The 20,443-nt window shown below is 41.3% G+C and overlaps 1 protein-coding gene across 3 annotated transcripts in view; it reads right to left on the bottom strand.

Annotated features, from left to right (window-relative positions):
- The window catches only part of RERE (arginine-glutamic acid dipeptide repeats), a 419,003-nt gene extending 398,718 nt beyond the window's left edge, over nucleotides 1–20,285 (bottom strand). For 2 of the 3 annotated variants that reach the window (XM_057531191.1, XM_057531176.1), the window contains exon 1: nucleotides 19,786–20,285. The gene's annotated coding sequence lies outside the window, so the exon portion shown is untranslated. The remainder of the gene's footprint in view (nucleotides 1–19,785) is intronic. The other variant, XM_057531184.1, reaches the window with a different exon arrangement.
- Between the last annotated feature and the right edge of the window lie 158 nt (nucleotides 20,286–20,443).

Raw genomic sequence — 20,443 nt, forward strand, 5'->3', positions numbered from 1 at the left:
CATGCCCCTCTAGCACAGGAAACATATTTACTTCTTTATTAATTCATTCATTCACTCATTCATTCCTAATGCAGGCAAACATCGCCATAGTGCAAGTCTCCCCAGCACCTTCCACATTATCTAGCAAATAAGAAATAATAATACAAATAAATAATAAATCTATTTGGTGAATGAATAGATTTAATGCCAGTAAAAGAAATATGGAAGTAATAGGTATGACTAACAGCTTGGAGTTTAATTAATAAAGCCCCAAGGTGATCCTTGTTGTCATTTTTTTTTTAATGCAATATATTTATTTTTAAACAATGCTTCATATCCTCCAAACAAAGTTATCTTAATTTTTCTAAAAACTAAGTAAGTCATTTTCCAGGAAGAAAAAAGGGTCAGGCTTTACTTCTTATTTAGGGAGGAAGGAGAGAATGAATTGAAAAACTAAGTACTGTGTCCCCCACCACACCAAGAGGAAAACATGTAATCAGATCAGCACCTAATTCACTCATAGCACGTGTCCACAAAAAAAGTATGCAAGCTCCCAAGGCAGAGAAGATCAAGGGGCAATGCTAAGCCCTTCTGCTATAGGACTCCTCTTTCTTTATTTGAAAATCGTTTTTTCCCCAAAGAAGGGGCTCAGGAAGAATGAACAAAATTATTTTCACATCAGCTCTGAGAGAATGTTCTTAAAAGTAAACAAAACATATAGAAAGGTATTTGGTGTTAATACCAGGTTAGGACGCCCAACCTCTCCCAAGAAGAGATGTACCTTCTACTGCCTGGAAACTGTCAGTGACAAGGAAAACCTCATCCCAGTTACACCAGGCCACACATCCACAATAAATGTAGCTGCCTGAAGGGGGGCTGAAGGACCAATTTGTTGACAAACAAGATGTCTTGTGTTGTAACTCCGTTAAGTGATACATAAATGTCCAGGGTGTATGTACGCTTCTCACTCTGGGCTGTCGGAGCATGATATTTCTTCTACTACAGTTCCTTTCAGACTGTATTTTAGTGATTTTTATTCATATCTGCTCCCTCCTTTTGCTCATGAACTCTGTTGAGAGCAGGGACACGTCTTACTCATCTTTGAGCTCCCACGGCCTAGTACAGTGCCCTGCAAGAAACACTAAAAATTACTGTCGACAAGCCCAATGTATCACTCAGATGCTCCCTTACCAAACGCCAACTGCCCAGAGAAAAGGAGACTTAGCTGAGAGCAGCCTCCTAGAAGGTACAGCCTTAAATTACAGATCATTTCTGTAACAATCATTATGTTTCACTTACTAATCACCTTATCTATCCTTTCGGAAAAACAAGATTGAGCTTTCCTTTTCATGATTAGTAAGGTACGTGGAAAGTATGATCACTCTGAAAACTCTTTTTTTCAAATTAAACACATCCATGGGAATCATAGGGGAAGAAAAGGGAACACACTGTATTTAAGAAAAAGACATTAGTTACAAACCAATAATTCTCTAAAGATCAAGCAAAACAAAGTATGACGGGAAAAAACCTTTGTCAGAAACCATTTAAGGATAAGTAAAGTACATCATCACTATAAACTTAGAACAATTCTCTCCCAGAATTTATCACCAACAGAAAAGGTGAAGCTTCACAGAAAAAGATAAATCAGAAGGGCGCCTTCTTCACGTAGTGAAATTCAGGTTATATCTTTTCATAACCCATTAAGTTTATAATTGAAAAAGTACCAAGTTGTACAACTTTTCGACACATCTAAAAACAAACGTCAGGTCAGTAATTCACAGAAACCAGCAGAAACCAGGTAGTCACAACTGGTTTACCTCATCTCTGAAATATACTTTTAACTATGTGTTTGGCTAATTTCATAGCCATCTGTTACTCTTATGGACCTTTCTCTTATAATATCCACTAAAACAGAGAAATTCAAATACTGACCTCTAATTCAACGTAATACAAACAACAGGTCTCCTGTCCAGAATTACATCAGAAGGCCACAGTTCCTTTTTCAGTAACACCACGAGCAGGAGGCTAAAGCCCTCCACAGAGAATCTCTGTAAGTGGTCCTGCAGTGACTGTGCCACGGTGCACATACAGTTACCCCTAGACAATTAACCTCCTAAAAGAAGACAGACGATTGTCAGTGTCTAAAGTGAAACCAAAGTTTTCTAAACTAAACAGGTGTAGCAGATGAGCTCAAAACAGGGCCACCTCCTCCCTTCTTGGTGCTTTAGCAACATCCAATTCTCATTTTTTTTAATTAATTGATTGATTTTTGGCTGCGTTGGGTCTTCGTTGCTTGCTGCATGCGGGCTTTCCCTAGTTGCGGTGAGCGGGGGCTACTCTGTTGTGGTGTGTGGGCTTCTCATTGTGGTGGCTTCTCTTGTTGCGGAGCACAGGCTCTAGGCGTGTGGGCTTCAGTAGTTGTGGCTCGCAGGCTCAGAAGTTGTGGCACACGGGCTTAGTTTCTCCGCGGCATGTGGGATCTTCCCAGACCAGGGCTCGAACCCATGTCCCCTGCAGTGGCAGGCGGATTCTTAACCACTGCACCACCAGGGAAGTCCAACATTCAATTCTCTTAACACTCCCCCAAGAGGTTGGATTCTTTTTAGTGATGTCTTACACCTAGTATTTTCTCTCAATTTTAAGAAGGTTTAAAGATGCTGTGAAGCGGCAGGGGAGGGGTACCTCAGAGAAGCAGGGGTCCATTTTTATATTGGGAGCTAAAAGTGAATCATTTCTAAGCAATGTGCAGAGGGGGCTGAGGCCCACCTTGATGACAACAGTATCAAAGGCGTAAATTTCCGAGGGTCATGAATCACTACAGCAAGCATATCTGCAGAGTGTGCTACTCCGCAAGCACTTTGCAACCTAAACATTTCCATCCTCTACGGTCCTTCAATAGCCTCAAAGGATGCCTTGGATATCAAAGCCAGCCCCACATCCGCAAGCCTGGCAATCAGCATTCCAGAAAACTGCAAGAAGGCAGGCAAAATCCAAGCAAAATGGACTTTGGGAATGCAAGGAATTTGACGGCACCTGTATTCTTCTCCGGGAGTGACAAAAATATGACCAGTTCCCACAGAATTTGATTTTTAAGGGGAGAAATTACCCCAAATATCCAAACCAAATGAGAAAACAAATTATCTGAACACCTCATGGGAAAAGTAAGCACTTAACCAGACAACTCTCCCCTGACACAGGACCATTTTTTAAAAGTGGTGGGGGGGGGGGGAAGACCCATACTAACTGTTTTAATTACAAATTAATCTTTGACTCCCAGAAAGTAAAAAAGCTTCAAAGCTTCCTTCCTGAGTGGTTAGACTGGAATAACCAACTTAAACAGCCTCTTAAATCATTTCAGGGGCCACATGCTAACATCAGCTCTCTCTAGATCTTAACATTAAAAGTTCACAGGCCTGTGATTGAGGTGGCAGGAAAAACTGCTACCTGCTCCTATCCCCTAAGTCAAACAACCTATTGATGCCATCCTCATTATATTTTTCCACCAAAAAATATATTTACAGATCTCTGAAATTTTTAAATTGCTGCGTTTATTTAAAAAGAAGAAAAAAGCAATGCATTATCACTCTCATAAAATGCATTTTTGATGTCTCTTGTCATAAAATGAAAACAAAAATTTTATTTTAGGACATGACATCTAAGTTCTCTACTACAGCTGAACACTAACTGAGCACTTTGTAGTAACTGCATAAAAACATCTAAAACAAATACACTTGCATGTAGTGTTCGTATAAGAAATACATCAAGAAAACAGTGGATTTCTCTAGAGGTAACATTACAGAGGATAAATACTGCTAGATTAAGTAAGGGTTGTGAGCTGCAATAGCCTAGGCTCCTGAGAAAGAAAAAGATAACTAAAGTACTTCAGATTTGTAGAGGTTTTTTTAAATAAGTTTATTTATTTTATTTATTTATTTTATTTATTTATTTTTGACTGCGTTGAGCCTTCATTGCTGCGCACGGGTTTTCTCTAGTTGCGGAGAGTGGGGTCTACTCTTCGTTGCAGTGTGTGGGGCTCCAGGCGCACGGCCTTCAGTAGTTGTGGCTTGCGGGCTCAGTTGTTGTGGCTCTTGGGCTCTAGAGCGCAGGCTCAGTAGTTGTGGCACACGGGCTTAGTTGCTCCACAGCATGTGGGATCTTCCCGGACCAGGGCTCGAACCCGTGTCCCCTGCACTGGCAGGCAGATTCTTAACCACTGCGCCACCAGGGAAGCCCCCCAGATTTGTGGAGTTTATTTTTTCAATTTATTTCCATATCAACTTTTTCATTTCAGTTGATGTACTACAGCCCCCATTCGACAGCTGAGGAAGTAGGGCACTTCATCACCCTTCGAACCCATGGTACAAGTGGATTCAGACTCCAGGTCCTCTCACATTAACTAATCAAGCTTATTTATAATGCTCATTGGTTGTCATGGTTTAGGACATTTTGGTGAAGCAAGAAAGAACATGAATTACACAGCACTTACAGTGTGTTTAAAAGACCCAATTATTCTCTCCTATCAAATCAACATCACATATCAGCAAAACATTATTTCTAGGGTTATAAACACTGTTTCCCCAAAGGTCACCCAGTTCTCGTATCTCACCTTGACCCAAATGCACACAGCACACAAGAATTTTATTTGGGTATTTTTTTAGGACAGTGCTTCTAAGCCAAGAAACTGCCCTCAAGTATAAATGGAAAATCCATAAATTAAGATAATTCAAGCCACTCAGTGTTCACACTAGTCTCACCCTAAGTAATCATGCCACTGACCCAAGTGTCAGTCAGCGCCATCTTCAATCTCCCTATGAAGAGCTAAAGGAAAAGAAAATCTAATTAAAAGCCCAAGAAAAAAATCCACTTTAATCAAAACTACAAGCCAAAGGCCAAGGGACTTTATGGTAGGAAAAACCCTAAAACTTGAAAAAACTGTTAACAAGAAAAGAGATGTCAAGAGAGAAAAAGAGGAGACACTTTAAAGGACTAAAACCAAACCAGTCAAAAACAACTTTCCAAACAGAAGAAGCATAAAAATATGGAGAAATAATAGAAGATGAGGGGATTAAAATGCAAAAGAATCACAGTTTTAAGGACATTTTACTAAGAAGAAAAGGAAACTAAATGTTTAAAGCATTACTTTATAAAAATCAAAGAATAACTGAGTTCTATCAAAATCAATAGAAAATCACTACGAGCCTCCGTCAACATCTTTCCCCAAATGAACAACCATATAGATGAGGGTCCCAGATATAACCAGTAATAAGAGCTACTAATCTGTAATAGTCCTTGGACAGGAGCTACCTGGGACTCTACCAGATGGGAGTCAATGCTAAAGGACAGAAAGATTTTACTCAAAAAATCAGTCTGACAGTTGCCAGCATGCTTTTCTCCGCAAGAAAATATCTGTGAAACATAACAAAAACACACACAAGCCAGATCACCACTGTTCTTAAAGTGAAGCAATGTAAATCATCTTATCACACACACACACTCACACTTTAGTATATATTAAGAAATCTCTGAAATAAAAAATGACCATAGTAATTACAAAGGAGTTGACTCACCCATGTAAAAAAACTGACTTACTAATTTTAAACACTTACCGTATTTTTACCTCAGAAGCTTTTACACTTCAGATTTCGTATTTTTTTTTAATTTCAGAAAAAGTCGAAAAGTTTGTGTCACCTTTAGCAGTTGGAAATCAGTTTCAACTACAAGTTATTTAAAAGAAATCACTCCCCATCCAGTACCAAAGCACTGAGATTCCAAAGCAGTTGTCACGCATAATTCCATTTCGGAACCCAGCTAGCCCAACTGCACTCTCAGGTAAGAGAGGCCTACAGACTGGAAAAATAACAAGAAAAGTTGTATTTCCCATTTCCTATTGAGCCTAATATGCTGATGAGCTTGGAAAGAAAGAGAGGACCTCAAGTCCAGCTTGATAGTTATTTACTACAAATAATAAAGCAATGGTTGGCACTCAATTTTAAAACAAATGAGTAAAACCCACAAATTGTATACTTTAAAAGGGTAAATTTTATAGTATGTGAATTATATCTCAGTAAAGTTATTTTTTAAATAAACAAATAAATGGTACTTGGAAAGAAGTGATCCATATAACATAAACCACCCAGCTCTACTACTGAGAGACAACAAAAATGTGTATTTTAAAATTCTGGGGACTTCCCTGGTGGCACAGTGGTTAAGACTCCATGGTCCCAATGTAGGGGGCCTGGGTTCGATCCCTGGCAGGGGAACTAAATCCCACATGCGTGCTGCAACTAAGACCTGGTGCAACCAAATAAATAAATAAATATTAAAAAAAAAAAAATTCTGATATGTAAAAAGATCATTAACTTCATTCATGGTCTAAGATGCAAATTAAAATAAAATACTGTACATTTTTCACCTATCAGATTACCAAAGATCAAGAACTTTCATAATGTCCCGGGTTGGTGATAAGATAAGGAAATCTAACCCTTAAAACACTCTGTGTACACTGGCGCACCTTGGAGGGCAACTTATTCACAGCTCTGAAAATTAAAAATGCACACACCTATGCTGCAGCAATTCCACTTCTAAGAATTTACCCTACAGATACACCTGTGCAACTGTACAGGTACAAGGATTAAAAAAAAAAGCCAGAATCAATCTAAGTGTCCATCAACAGGAAATTAAAGTATGCATCCACACAATGCCCCACTATGCAGATTTTCTTTAAAAAAAAGAAAGACGAGGTATAATTACAATTGACTTGAAAAATGTGTGATTGGAGTATTAAGTAAAAAGCAAAATTCAAGATAGTATGTATAGCATATACACATGTGCTTATATATGCATAGGAAATGTCTAGAAGAATATTGGGGGAGTGGGCACTACTCTTTTTGAACTGTACGAATCTATTATAATGAGTACACATTAATTTTATAATTACAACTTATATTTAATTACAATGTATCAGGCTCTCAAATAGTCTCACCCTGGTGTTAAGTCTCCCCATGCAATGACCCCTGCCTTTCCAGTGCTCTACTGTTCCAGCCGAACGAGTCTGTTCTTCCTTAGAGAAATCAGCCCAAAGGACTCCTCTTCAAAATGCTCTTGCGACCTGGTTGGAACTGCTACCAGCAACAGCTTCAAACATAAATTACCTGAGTTGAAAGAACTACGTCTGCCTGCACCTGCTACAGAACATTTTTAAACACTTTTTTTTAAAAAAAGGAAATTGAAACACAATTTAATAATCCTCATCATAGAAGCAGCAAATGTACCATTCCCCATGTTTTCCAGCCTTTGTGCCTTTGCTCCATGAAATTTCCTGCCTGAAATCCTCTTAGCTACTTATCACATGTCCAAATCCTGCCAATCCTTCAAAACACAGGTTAAACACCTTCTCCTATACCAGATCTTCCCTAAGGCCTCCAGCCAGAGCTAATTCTCTTTCTTAAACCACAGCACCAACACCTTGAGGTACTTTCCTCTACCTAGTACTCCACTGTGTACATGTGTTATTCTCATTGGTGAGAAAGTTCTTCAAAGGCACACAACTGGTGTATAAGTCATTGTGTATACCCCAGTTCATACATAAATTAACCTGATGTGTTACTATAGCATCTAATAACAAAAGCATGGCAAGAATCTAAAAATAAAAAGCACAGCTTTTTCTTATGTATTTATGTAATATTTACACATGACAAACAGTAGGAGTATGAAAAGGTAAGGCTCCCTCTCTCTCCATCCCCCTCCCCAGTGCCCTACTATGCCTCCTTAAAAGGCAATCACTATGATCAATTTCTTAACACAGGGTTTTAAGAAGTTCTTGGACACTATAACTTTACAACACATTCATAACTTTGGGTCTAAGTTGACAGAAGTAACTGGTATGTCAATTATACAACTGCACACTGTGTACGTGTATGCTGTGGCAAAGAAAATATGACAACCAACAGATGGAAAGATAAACTGTGTCCTACGACTTACAAAACTAAATTTCTCCCGAGTTGTGAGAAGAAAAGTCATTGTTCATTATCAAGAAACTTATAGACTGTTTCAAGCATACCTATAAACCAAGTTATTAGAGTTATTAGTTATTAGTTATTAGTTTTTTCATAATGTAAAAACTGCTTAAGGATTCCATAAAGACTCTAAAATTCCCACTAAGCTATGAAAAAGGTGCTAAGCCATTACAGATAAAATACTAAAAAAAAATGTAGATGTTTTATAAAGCTAGATATCTTAAAGAATATTAATAAATTGTTTATAAAAGCATTTCTCAATATCATATATAGCGACAAGATGTCTGCACAGTTTTCTAATTTATAAATGATAAGAATTAAATGTTTGGGCTTCCCTGGTGACGCAGTGGTTAAGAATCTGCCTGCCAATGCAGGGGATACGGGTTCGAGCCCTGGTCTGGGAAGATCCCACATGCCGCGGAGCCACTAAGCCCATGCACCACAACTACTGAGCCTGTGCTCTGGAGCCCGTGAGCCACAACTGCTGAGCCCACGTGCCACAACTACTGAAGCCCGCACACCTAGAGCCCGTGCTCCGCAACAAGAGAAGCCACCGCGATGAGAAGCCTGTGCACCACAACAAAGAGTAGCCCCTGCTCGCCACAACTAGAGAAAGCTCGCGCACAGCAACGAAGACCCAACACAGCCAAAAATAAATAAATAAATAAATTTTTAAAAAAATGTCATTATCAAGAATTTGTCCAAAAATCAGCTTCCTGAATATGTCTTGGGGCTAAGAGATTAAGCCAAATCTCCTTTATCATCAACATCAATAATATTACACAATAAAATTATTCATTCAGTCATTCAACAAGTGAGTGAATACCTACGGCGTTCCTCACATGCTAGACGCAAGGAACACTGAGCTCTGCCCTCCTGGAGTTTACCTGAACAGTGTACCTGAGGTTGCAAAATCTGAAGGCAACACTCCAGGTGCCTCTTTTCTAGCCTCCAAGTTAATCATCCCCCATCTGTCGTCATAGTCTTGTTTTAGACTGAGCATAATATGATTAGGCTTCAGTTCTGCTCTGTTAACATAATCATATATAATCATATTCCTCAAAGATTACACTCCCGTTACCAAAATTAAAATCAGCACATTACCGAAATGCCACAGTAGCTATCATTAATGGTGGGCCACTTTTCCAAATGGTAAATCTTATTTATCACATGACATTTCTTGTTAATTTCATCTCAAAGAGTAACCTTATCCTTAAATTTGAAAAATACTTTGCACCTCCCCCCAGGCCCCAGGGGTGGACCTAAAAAAAGTCAGAATGTAGGGCTGCTAGACCGATAGCCAACTGTTTTTGGTTATTTCTCACAGGCCATTAAACCAAGCTCACTAGAGAGCTGAAGGTGGACCAACAAGACGCGCCTCTCTCTCTCCATAGCCTACCTTCTTGAACCTCTCTAAGAGGAGGGAATATTAATCTGATGGGGTCACAGTTCAAAACGCTGATTGGACTTGTTTATAAGTTCGAATATTAATTACAGATTAAAAGTTACACACATATATACTCAAGGGATGGCTGTCTTGCTCTTGCTCGTTTCTCTCACACACGCTCTAGAAGACTAACGTTTGGGTCTTTGGTAAAGTGGCCAGCCAGAGGAGGAAGTCGGTGAGATTTAGGAGGAAGGGAGGTCCCTTGCCTAGGCTTTAAGTTTAAGCAATACACACCCCAACCCAGTTTACTAGACAGCTCTGTATTGGTATTTTGGCCAAAAGCCCAATTAATAATAAAATAATACTTTGAATTCCCCACTTGCCATTATTCTACTTACATAAATCTCCTTTAGGAACATCACAAGGAAGAGGGACAGCTAAGTTATGACGTCTGATCATTCATTAACACCCCAAACCTCACCAATACTTTCTGGTCTATGTCATTCACTTTATATTTAATCATGTACTGTTCTGTAGCATTTCCTATATTCAAGGAATAGTAAAAACTTTATGTTGCTGACTTAGAACTTATTTGAACCCTCTAGAGTTGACCCATTGCTCCTACGTATCTCGTAGTTGTTGAGTGTTGCAGATAAAGAAACGGAACATAGTGGAAAGCTAGATCTATGGATGACAATGGTAACAGGAAAAATTTTAAAAATTAGGCTAACATTGAGCACTTATTATTTACCAGAGACATTTTAAGCACTTTATGTGTATTAATTACACTGGTCCTCACAACAAATTTATGAGTACTATTATTACCCCTACATTGCAGATGAGGAAACTGAGCCACAGAAAGGTAAGTAACTTGCCTAAAGTCAGAGTTGATAAGCAGAAAGCTGGGAATTGAGTCTAGAGCTCTTAACTACTTTGCTACAATAGTATAATAGTTATGGGTGGACAAATACAGATTGGTAAATTTTGAGGCTCAGTGCCCAGAAGACATCTGAGGAGACAGAGGGCAACATGGGTCCAGATCTCAGAAGAGAGATCAGGGCTGTATTTATAAACTTGCAGGTTGGAAGCACTAGGTGGAATGAGGTCACTCTGGAAGACAGCGCTGAGGGAGGAGTTAATAGACAGAACCATGAGGAACACCAACATTTAAAATAAAGTTGACATTTTAAGTCAAATTGACGATGCAGTAAGCTGGTATTTTTGTATTATATACATATAAAACACAAGTACATTATAAATCAAAATATGTTAATAGGTGTACCTACTCTGGGAACTAGAACTACAACGACTATGGGTTATGGTAGCACCTGCTTTCAATGCACTGTTGGACGTAGCACGTTAGACGGGACACCACCCACAACACTGTTTCAACGGGAGGGAATAATCTGCTCTAAGGTCTAACTTCAGAAATGACCTCCAAGGAATACACAGTTGTGAAAAGAAAGATGGCCTGAATAGATGGCCAAATTTCAATGATTCTAAGGTGTACGATGTTTTACATTTTTAAGTCATGAGAACTGGGACAGGTCTTACATAGTTTAATTGGCAGCATTTTATTTCTTAGTGGTACATAAAATATGGTGCATCTTACTACTGATGGCATCTTAAGACACAATGAAATGTGTCTTTTAGAATACATCCCATTCTACATGCGAGCATACATACTGGTTATAATTACAGGAAAGCTTTCTGCTTTCAAGGGGTTTACAATCTAATGGAAAACATGATTAACAATAAGATATAAACGCAAAGAATAAACATTAATACAAGATATGAAGTGATAAAATGAGTGGAAAGGTTAAAGAACTGAAGGTACTTAATTGCTAGGAAATATGAATAACCAAACCAAAACAACCTAAGGCAGTGTGTCCTAAGCGCAGTTTTAACTGAAATAGATGAAAACTGATGGAAGAACAACAGAAAGAAGGTAGGAAATAAATGATATCTCAACAAAGGCAGAGGGAGAAGATGAATAATGTGAGGTTATGGTCACATCCCTCTCCTCTCAGAACCAGCAACTACCTGCTAGTTAAAGTAAAGCACTGCTTGAAGATAACTAATCAAAGGGAAAAGCTTTTTTTAACCTTCTATATCTCTCTCCTTTGAATCCTTGTGATAGCTTTTTTTTTTAACCTATTTATTTTATTTATTTATTTTTGGCCGCATTGTGTCTTCGTTGCTGCATGTGGGCTTTCTCTAGTTGCGGTGAGCGGGGGCTACTCTTCGGTGCAGTGCACGGGCTTCTCATTGCGGTGGCTTCTCTTGTTGTGGAGCACAGGCTCTAGGCACAAGGGCTTCAGTATTTGTGGTGTGCGGGCTTCAGTAGTTGTGGCGCACGGGCTTAGTTGCTCCGCGGCATGTGGGATCTTCCCAGACCAGGGCTCAAACCCGTGTCCCCTGCATTGGCAGGCGTATTCTTAACCACTGCGCCACCAGGGAAGCCCCCCCGTAGTAGTTTTAAAATCTACAAATTCTTTGATACTCCTCCCTTTCAAGAGCTGCATCTTAATTCCCTTCTCTTTGCCTGTGGGCTGGACTTATCGACTTGATTCTAACTAATAGAATATGATGGAAGTGACAGTGTGTGAATTCTGAGACGAGGCCATAAAAAACTTTCTCCTCGCTTTCTCTCTTTCCCCTCCCTCCTCTCATTCTGGGGGAAGCCAAATGCCATGTAATGAGGTCATACAGGTAACCATATGGAAAGGTCTATGTGGCAAGCAACCAAGGCTTCTTGCAGAGGCCTTTCTTCCCACAGCCAGGTGAGTGAGTCACCTGGAAGCAGAGCCTCTAGCCCCGATCGAGCCTTCAGACAATGGCAGCTCCAGCTGCATCCTAACTGCAACCTCAGGAGAGACCTCTGAGCCAGAACCACTCAACTAGGCCACTCCCAGACTACTGACCACGGAAACTGTGAGATAATAAATTTTACTGTGCTGTCACCAAGTTTTGAGGTAATTTGTTATGCTGCAATACATAACTAATACAACCCCAGAATATTTTCTCTCTCTAAAATACTTATCTTTTTTTAAATTTTATTGAAGTATGGTTGATTTACAGTGTTGTGTTAATTTCTGCTGTACAGCAAAGTGATTCCATTATACATTTATATATATTCTTCTTCACATTCTTTTCGATTATGGCTTATCACAGGATACTGAATATAGTTCCCTGTGCTATACAGTAGAACCTTGTTGTTTATCCCCTTAAACACTTATCTTTATCTTCTAACAACTTAAGTGTACACCGATGGCCAGTATAGAGAAAATTTCTAGAAGGCTGCTCTCTTCATCTTTACATGCCTATAAGGCTTACTTCAGTGAACTGCATAGTTAAGTACCTGTTTTTGTTTATTATTTGTTAAAAGACCAGTGCTTATACAATTGACTGCAGTTATCCAAAAATGAAGTGATTATATCTTGAATAAGAATATAGTACTGGAGCAGGGTAAAAAAGAAAAATATTGATTTGACCTGATTACAAGACGGAATGAGGGATAACAGATGCAACAATCAAAAGTTAACTCCAGAATGACAAATGTATAAAGTGGAAATAGTAGTTATGTTGTACCCTTGGAAAGACTAGAGTGGAAAACTTGCTTGAAGAAAAACAGTACAGAGCAGCAAAGCATTATAACAGTAACACCCAGAACTTACTTCTTCATTATTTTTTTTTTAATTTATTTATTTATTTATTTTTGGCTGTGTTGGGTCTTCGTTTCTGTGCAAGGGCTTTCTCTAGTTGCGGCAACCGTGGGCCACTCTTCATCGCGGTGCACGGGCCTCTCACTGTCGTGGCCTCTCTTCTTGCGGAGCACAGGCTCCAGACGCGCAGGCTCAGTAGCTGTGGCTCACGGGCCTAGTTGCTCCACGGCATGTGGGATCTTCCCAGACCAGGGCTCGAACCCGTGTCCCCTGCATTGGCAGGCAGATTGTTAACCACTGCGCCACCAGGGAAGCCCTACTTCTTCATTATTAAGGAAAAAAGGACAAGCCACTTGATTAAGAAAGGACTAGCTTCACATGTGTTTCTCAAACTGTTCTACAGAATAGTGGTTCTCATTAAAACATCACAGGCATTCTTTGGGGAAGGGAAAAACAAACAAAAACCCTCTACATACCATAGTCCTAAGTTTTTAAGGCTTTAGGGTGCTAATATGCATTATAAATTTATTTGACCTTAGGACACTTAAAATACTTGCAGCATTTTAGTATGCCATGAATATAGTTTGGGAAACACCAAATTGGGTAAGCAGGTAGGTAGACAAGTAGATGAGGAGATTCACAGGAAATAAAACAAGACAAATGTAATAAAATGATCTCACCTAAAAAAGAGAGCTGACTACCACTGATGATTATGTACAGTTTCTTAAAGGAAAATAAACTTAGATAAGCTATCAAAAGCAACAACAGCTGCACCAGATGTCAGGGAAAATGAAGATGGAAAAAACGTGATAGGATAGAAAAGAAGAAAAAAAATTTCCTTTCCATAGGCCATGGCTCAGAATGCCTTCCATCCCCTCAGCTCCTACTGTGCACCTCATGAGAGCTGGTGTGAGCAACCCGCCATCTAGAAGGTAGACAGGTAGCTTAAGAGGCGGTCTGATCCCAAACCCTTTACCAACAGTGATGATAACTAACAACCTATCAGATCTTCTTTCTTGGGAAACGTTAATTAAATATATTGAGTCCTTAGTGGAAGTGAAAGCAGAGGGACAAAGACACAAAGAAACCAGAGATTAAACAGCTGAGTGAAGACTAGAGGATTAGGTGGGCAAGCTCTGGCTGTTTAGTGCCTTGTGCAGGAAAAGAACACCTTTCTTCAATAAAAATTTAAGTTAGTATATTATTGTTCAACCTCAACAACCTTATGTGATGGCCCTGCCAGAGACAGCAGGACCTCAGCCAGGTGATGCCCCTTCAGTCACATTCAATGACCCACCCAGAAAGAAGGGAGAGGGAAGGGAAAGAGGAGTGAATGGGCAGGAGAACACAGGCTCTGCCTTTAATAAGGAGCATCTAGTTTAAATTCACCAGAGTGATGTTTTCATATATCAAATATGTTTTTAAATCAGTGGCCAGAGTCTACCCACCCCGTGAGGAATCAAGCCAAGCTGTTCTAGCGTGGCTACACTTCCCCAGGGTAGCCAGGTTCTGCCCAGGGAGGGAGAGGTTTCCAGAGCCTCCCAGGCAGCGTCTCCAAATTCATACATGCAGACACATGCCCACACTCCAGCTGGCTCACACTCCCCTTAAATTGTATTCACCCCACACACATTAAGTGCCACCACCACTCCACCCACCTCCTGCTCCCCACCCCGCAGAGAAGTAAGGGGGTCAGGAATCAGACCTCTGGGAGCCAGTGGACACCTGTAGGTGTCTCTGCTGAGCGTGGCCGTGGCCATGGGTGCTGGAATGGGTCTCTGCAGGAGGGGCTCTCCCGTGCTGCTCCAACACTCTGCCTAGAGATGTTGCACGGCCATGCTTGCTCACGAGGTCTCCTTCAGGTTAGTCCAGGCCCACAGCGCAAACACCGTGCCCTTATGAGTGGTGTCCTTATGCTACACACAGTCTGGACATCCATGCACTGCCCTGGCACTAGGGTATACGGTCAACAAACTCTTCCCACTGAGGAGGCAACGCGGTAATCGGGTCACTAAAGCTGGGCGGCATCCATACCCCTAACAGCATTCCAGCGTCCACAAGACCCGTCTGAACCTGTGGTGCTTCTGCGAGGCCTCTCGAAGTTTAAATTTCTGTTCCACTTTTTCCCAATATGTGAGAATGACTTGGAAGACTTTCTGTTCCTCATACAAAACCCTCACAAATCACACGTATATAACTAGTTTAAAATCAGGATATGACCCATAGCTTCAACTTCTGTTGCAAAAGCCCAAGACAAATAGGCTGTAAGAATTCCTCAAATACCAAGTGATCTATGAATTAGAGGTCTTATCATTTTGCAATGTAACCACATAAAGAAATAGTCCACAGTTAAGTATGTTGCTGACATACTGGCAAATTTTACCAAATAAAAACAACAATTTTACACCGGCACAAACAGGTCACCTTACCAAAAAACCTCATACAGTATTAGCAGTCCTACTGACCTCGCTACCTAATGTACAGACACATATTACCTCTTGCATTGGTTGCCAAACCAACAAGTTATACAAATCACAATTCCAAACAAAATCCAATCTAGTAAATAGATTTCGTATTTCAGCATGTTTGAGTTATTTGTGGTCAAATGTTCACTAAAATGACTTAAGCAATCTTAACCATTTTCTCATTATTTAAAAAACACTAGAACTCTCTTAGACAAGAAACTACGCACAAGTCAAAAGGCTCACCAAAATCACACTTAGGACAAGTAGAGCTACAAATATGGAATAATTACCAAGATATTAATTATTAACAATCACTTAACTATGATTCAAGAGAAATTCCTGGTTGTTGAAAAACCCTACAACGGACTAGAGCACATTATCAGAAACTGATTATCTCAGACAACAGTGTATTGTTTCAGGGTGTGTGGGTGTGTGGGTGTGTGTGTGTATGTGTGGGTGTGGGTGTGTGTGTAATGAGGTTCACAGCTGTGTTACACTAATGACTCAAACACCTGAATTTTCTGCTATCTTAACCTTTAAATCAACTACAAAAGAAGCTGCCAAAAGTAGTTAGGAGAAGAGCACAAAATTCCCCAAAGAACTTGGTATATACAACTTATTTTACTACGTAAATTTTCATTACTGAGATTTGAACAAGATGTTAGAGAGTCAAAACTAATTTTAAAAGCAAGGGGTGCTTACTAAATCCATAATAATATTCAACATACACTGGTTTTTGGAAGGGGGCACAAGCTATATTCGTGTGTGTGTGTTTACAGCACCTGGCATATTTCTGTTCAATATTACATATAATTGCTGCAGGACCTGACAATGATTACTGTCTCACTTTTTAAAAACTTTACGACTAACCATTAAGTCAAAGTTGAAAAAGTAACTGATGCATTTATTTCTTGATTTGGGTTACCTTCTTGTAGTGAACTGGTTCTCAGTTATTCTAGTTACCTTGTAACAAAACATTGGCAGAGACTATACAGGATTGAAATTACCTGACTCTATTCTTGCTGAATAAATAATACATTTGACCTGTTCGCATTTCACTGTAAAAGATCCACAGCTTTAGAGATTACACTCTAAGCTTTGAAAGCAAAGTGAATCAGAAATCACATTCCTAAGAGCAGCCAGTCTGGAACAGAAGATGTTTATTCTACACTGAATCCCCCTTGCCACTGCAAACCTCTCTAACAGTTCATTACATTTAAAACAGTTGAGATGGGTAGGACGTGTGATAATAAGAATTCTTCAAGGTATTTATCAAGCAGATTATTTCTGAAACTACACCTTGGTTTAGAAGCCTTTGAGCAGGAATTTGGCCTTCTGTGTTAATCTGTACGTACTCATTTCGCATCTTCTCTTGATTCTTATTTTTTTTTACTCTAATCCATAGAACAAGTTATCCTATCAGACTTAATTTTATTTGTTTCTATGACTCTTGGAAACACTACTGCAGTGCAGCACTATTACATATGCAAAACTGCTGATTTCAGTGAGCTCCTCTCCTACCCCTCCATCCCCCACCCCTCCCACCCCCATTAAATCTTGGGGGAAAACTTCTGGGTCCAGTGCTGGGATTTTTCTTTTCGACAGGGTAGGTCTACTTGACTTTTTACTAATGATACTGAAAACTTTTTAAAGACTGCTAGTGTGGGGCTTCCCTGGTGGTCCACTGGCTAAGACTCCCGAGTTCCCAGTGCTGTGGGCCCGGGTTCAATCCCTGGTCAGGGAACTAGATCCCACATGCTACAACTAAAGATCCTGCATGCCGCAACTAAGATCCGGCGCAGCCAAATAAATAAATAAAAAGACTGCTAGAGCGTGTAGAGTTTCAGACACCAAGAACACAAATAAGCCCCCTTACTTTTTTTTACTATTTCAAGGCAAACTGTATTTCTCATAAAAGACAGAGAGTCTTTGGAAGTCACAATGTATAAATACTTCTAATAATAGAACAAATTAATGTCAAGACAGCCAATAATGTAAAAAGCCTCAATGCAGCCATGCCTGTCAAAGAGCATCTGTATTAGCAGCTCAGGGAAGTGGCATTTGCAGGAAAGCACTACAACTGTGTTCAAAAGAAAATCATTAGGCCTCAGAGGTTAATCCCCTCCCCCATCCTCTTCGTCTGGATCCTTCAAGGCAATTAACCAGTAGAAGGCGCTACTCTGCAACCCACAATATTCACACCAACCTGCATCCTTGCCCCAGAGCTGGGTCTAACCCAGGTGTACTCTTCTCAGCCTATTCCCTGCCCAGCGTTCCAGGAAGCCTCTACATTAGCCCCAAAAGCAGAAAACCAGATCTTTTCTTACAACCCCGATTTTTCAAACAATACAAAACAAAACACAGAGAGCTCAGCAGCCAGTATACCTGTCTTATCAAACCTTCAGACCACCACCAATATGTCAAAACATAAACACACACACTTTGCTAACTATTAACCTCAAATACAATCTTTATTATCTGAACTGAGACAATCTACTTCTATCTAGAAAAGACGACCCTGGTCACATTCACTACAGTAACAGTCAACTAAACAAATCACTGTCTCCAACAAAGTCAGGGGCAATGAGGAATACGAAAGCTGACTATAAGGCCACGACATATAATGAGGGATTTTATCTTTACATGCACAAAAAAGAAAGAGCAGTAGAAACCAGGGCTGCAAAGGCAAGAAAGGGTGATGGAAAACAGGAGTCTCTGAACATGTTTTTTAGTGTCCTTTAGTTTCCGACGTACTCTTCTGCCTCTTACAAGGTTGCAAAAAAAGGCCAGACAGAAGATGGGTGAAAGAAAACTGAAGAAGAAAAGCACCCACCCTTCCTCCATCTCCTCTCCCCCTCCCAAAAAGAGCTGTGTTTGTCTGTGCAAACCTAGTCCCAAATATGGGAGAGAGAGAATGAATGTGTGTATGGAAGAACAATGAGCCCTCTGCCTGGTATTTTGTGTGTGTGTGTGTGTGTGTGTGTGTCTGCCTCTGCCTTTTTTCCCTTCGACCTCAACAACAGGGAGAGCTGGAAGCCAGCTTCCCATCCAGCCTAGGCCATCGAAATCCAAACTGGTTCATAATTACGGTGGAATTAACTCAGCAAGCAAATCGAGGAGAGGAAATAGCTACCCAAAGATGATTTTACTATTGTAGAGATCCATCCTCTCTCCCCTCCCCCAACAGACTGAGACTACAGAAAGCAGTGTACACCAGACAAAAAGGTCTCTTTAAATGGAAAGCAATTATGGAAACTGTTTCAAACCCAAACATAGGACGTGTTAGTTTGTGTTACATTAAAATGTTTGTTGTGCAATTCACCGAGTTACCCTTTTACTAGTTATCTTTTTTGTCTTTAAAAAATTGCTTTGGAGAAAACTATTTCAGGATTCATACAAAACTACTTTCTAAATGTACCTTAAAATAGCAACACATACTGAAACATTTAAAGCACCCATTTTCTCAAGGACACATTTTGCTTAAATCAATGTTTGAAGTCTGTAATCCAGAAAAAACTGTAAGCAAACCTTGGAAAAGAGGCAGAGAAAAATGACAATTCAACAATGAATCATTTTGTTTTCCTTTCAACAACTTCTCAAGCAACCAGTTTCAAAGGAAACCTGCAATACTTTCTCCCTCCCAGCACACGATCTATGTAAAACTACTTTTTCTTCTTTCCAAAACCTTAAAAAATATAATAATACTAATAAAAATAAAAGTCACTCTCCTTCAGAGAGCTGAACTAAAACATGACAGTAAGAATCCTGTTCTGCCGCAAGTAATTTTTGGTTTTAAAATTCAAGAACCACACAGAGCAAAGGACTAGAGATTTCGAATACAACGAGAGAATCTTCCCCTAATGTGAAAATGAGACTTTAAGAAAAGTCCTCCCCCAAGACCCCCAAATCCACAAACATTCAAGAAATTCACAGTTTCGGTCCTGGACTTCCTCCCTTCCCGCCTCCCCGCCCCCCGCCCCCCAGTTCAGCCCATGATTTAGTCACATGAAACAGTTTAACCTCAAACAAGTCAAACCAGAGCAGGACTAAGCAGCAAAGAAAGAGCAGGGGTCAGCGAGCGAGAGGGACAGCTACCTGGCCCGCACAGGGCCAAGCGGCCCCCGGCCCTTTATTCCCGCCCGCCCCGGCCGTGCGCGGCCCCCACCCGGGACCCGGGCTTCCATGCCGAGCCCTCGGCCCGCCCCACGCCCGCGCCCAGGACGAGGGGCCACAACAGCTGGCAGACGCCGCGCGCGGGCAACTTGGAGACTTACCTCCCCCGGACGCGCTACACCATCAACGGAGGTGTGTTCGGCCGGCTCCTGGGAAAGTGAGGGAACGGGGCGGGAGGCCCGCAGGGCTGGGGCCGCCGGGCTCGGGCCGAGGGCGGGCCGGCAGCGGGGACAGAGCCGGGGGCTGCGGGGACTTCCCTCCCGTGACCTTTCGTGCGGGCTCCACCAGGCTCCGCGCTCGGCCAGTCCTTCAGGAACGGGAGCCCAGGCTCATGTCTGGTTTTGTTTTTCTGAGGGCGAGGGGGCTCCCGGACGATGATGGTGTATTTTTTTTTTCCCCTCAAGTAGGAGAGAAAACGAGGCAGAGACAATGTGGGAGGCGAGCGAGGGGAGAGGAGCGCGGAGGCGGGGGCGAGACCCGAGCCGGGCGAGCGTCTCAGGCGTGCGGGAGGAAGAAGAGGTTAGGAGCGCGAGGGACGGCTCGCGAGCGTCTGTAGGAGCGGCGGCGCCTCGGCTATGGTGGCCGAGCCGCGGCGGGGCTGCTATACCGACCCACCGCCCACTCCGCGCTCGGGCCCGGCCCACCTCGCAGTATCGCGCCTCGCCATTGGCACGGCCCGGCGTGACGCATGTGGAGGCCGGGCCAATGGGAGGCGGAGGGCGGGCGAAGGGGCAGGACTTCTTTGAGACCAAGCTCGCT

The sequence above is a fragment of the Balaenoptera acutorostrata genome, chromosome 1, assembly GCF_949987535.1.
Source record: "Balaenoptera acutorostrata chromosome 1, mBalAcu1.1, whole genome shotgun sequence".
In the NCBI taxonomy this organism is placed as follows: domain Eukaryota; kingdom Metazoa; phylum Chordata; class Mammalia; order Artiodactyla; family Balaenopteridae; genus Balaenoptera; species Balaenoptera acutorostrata.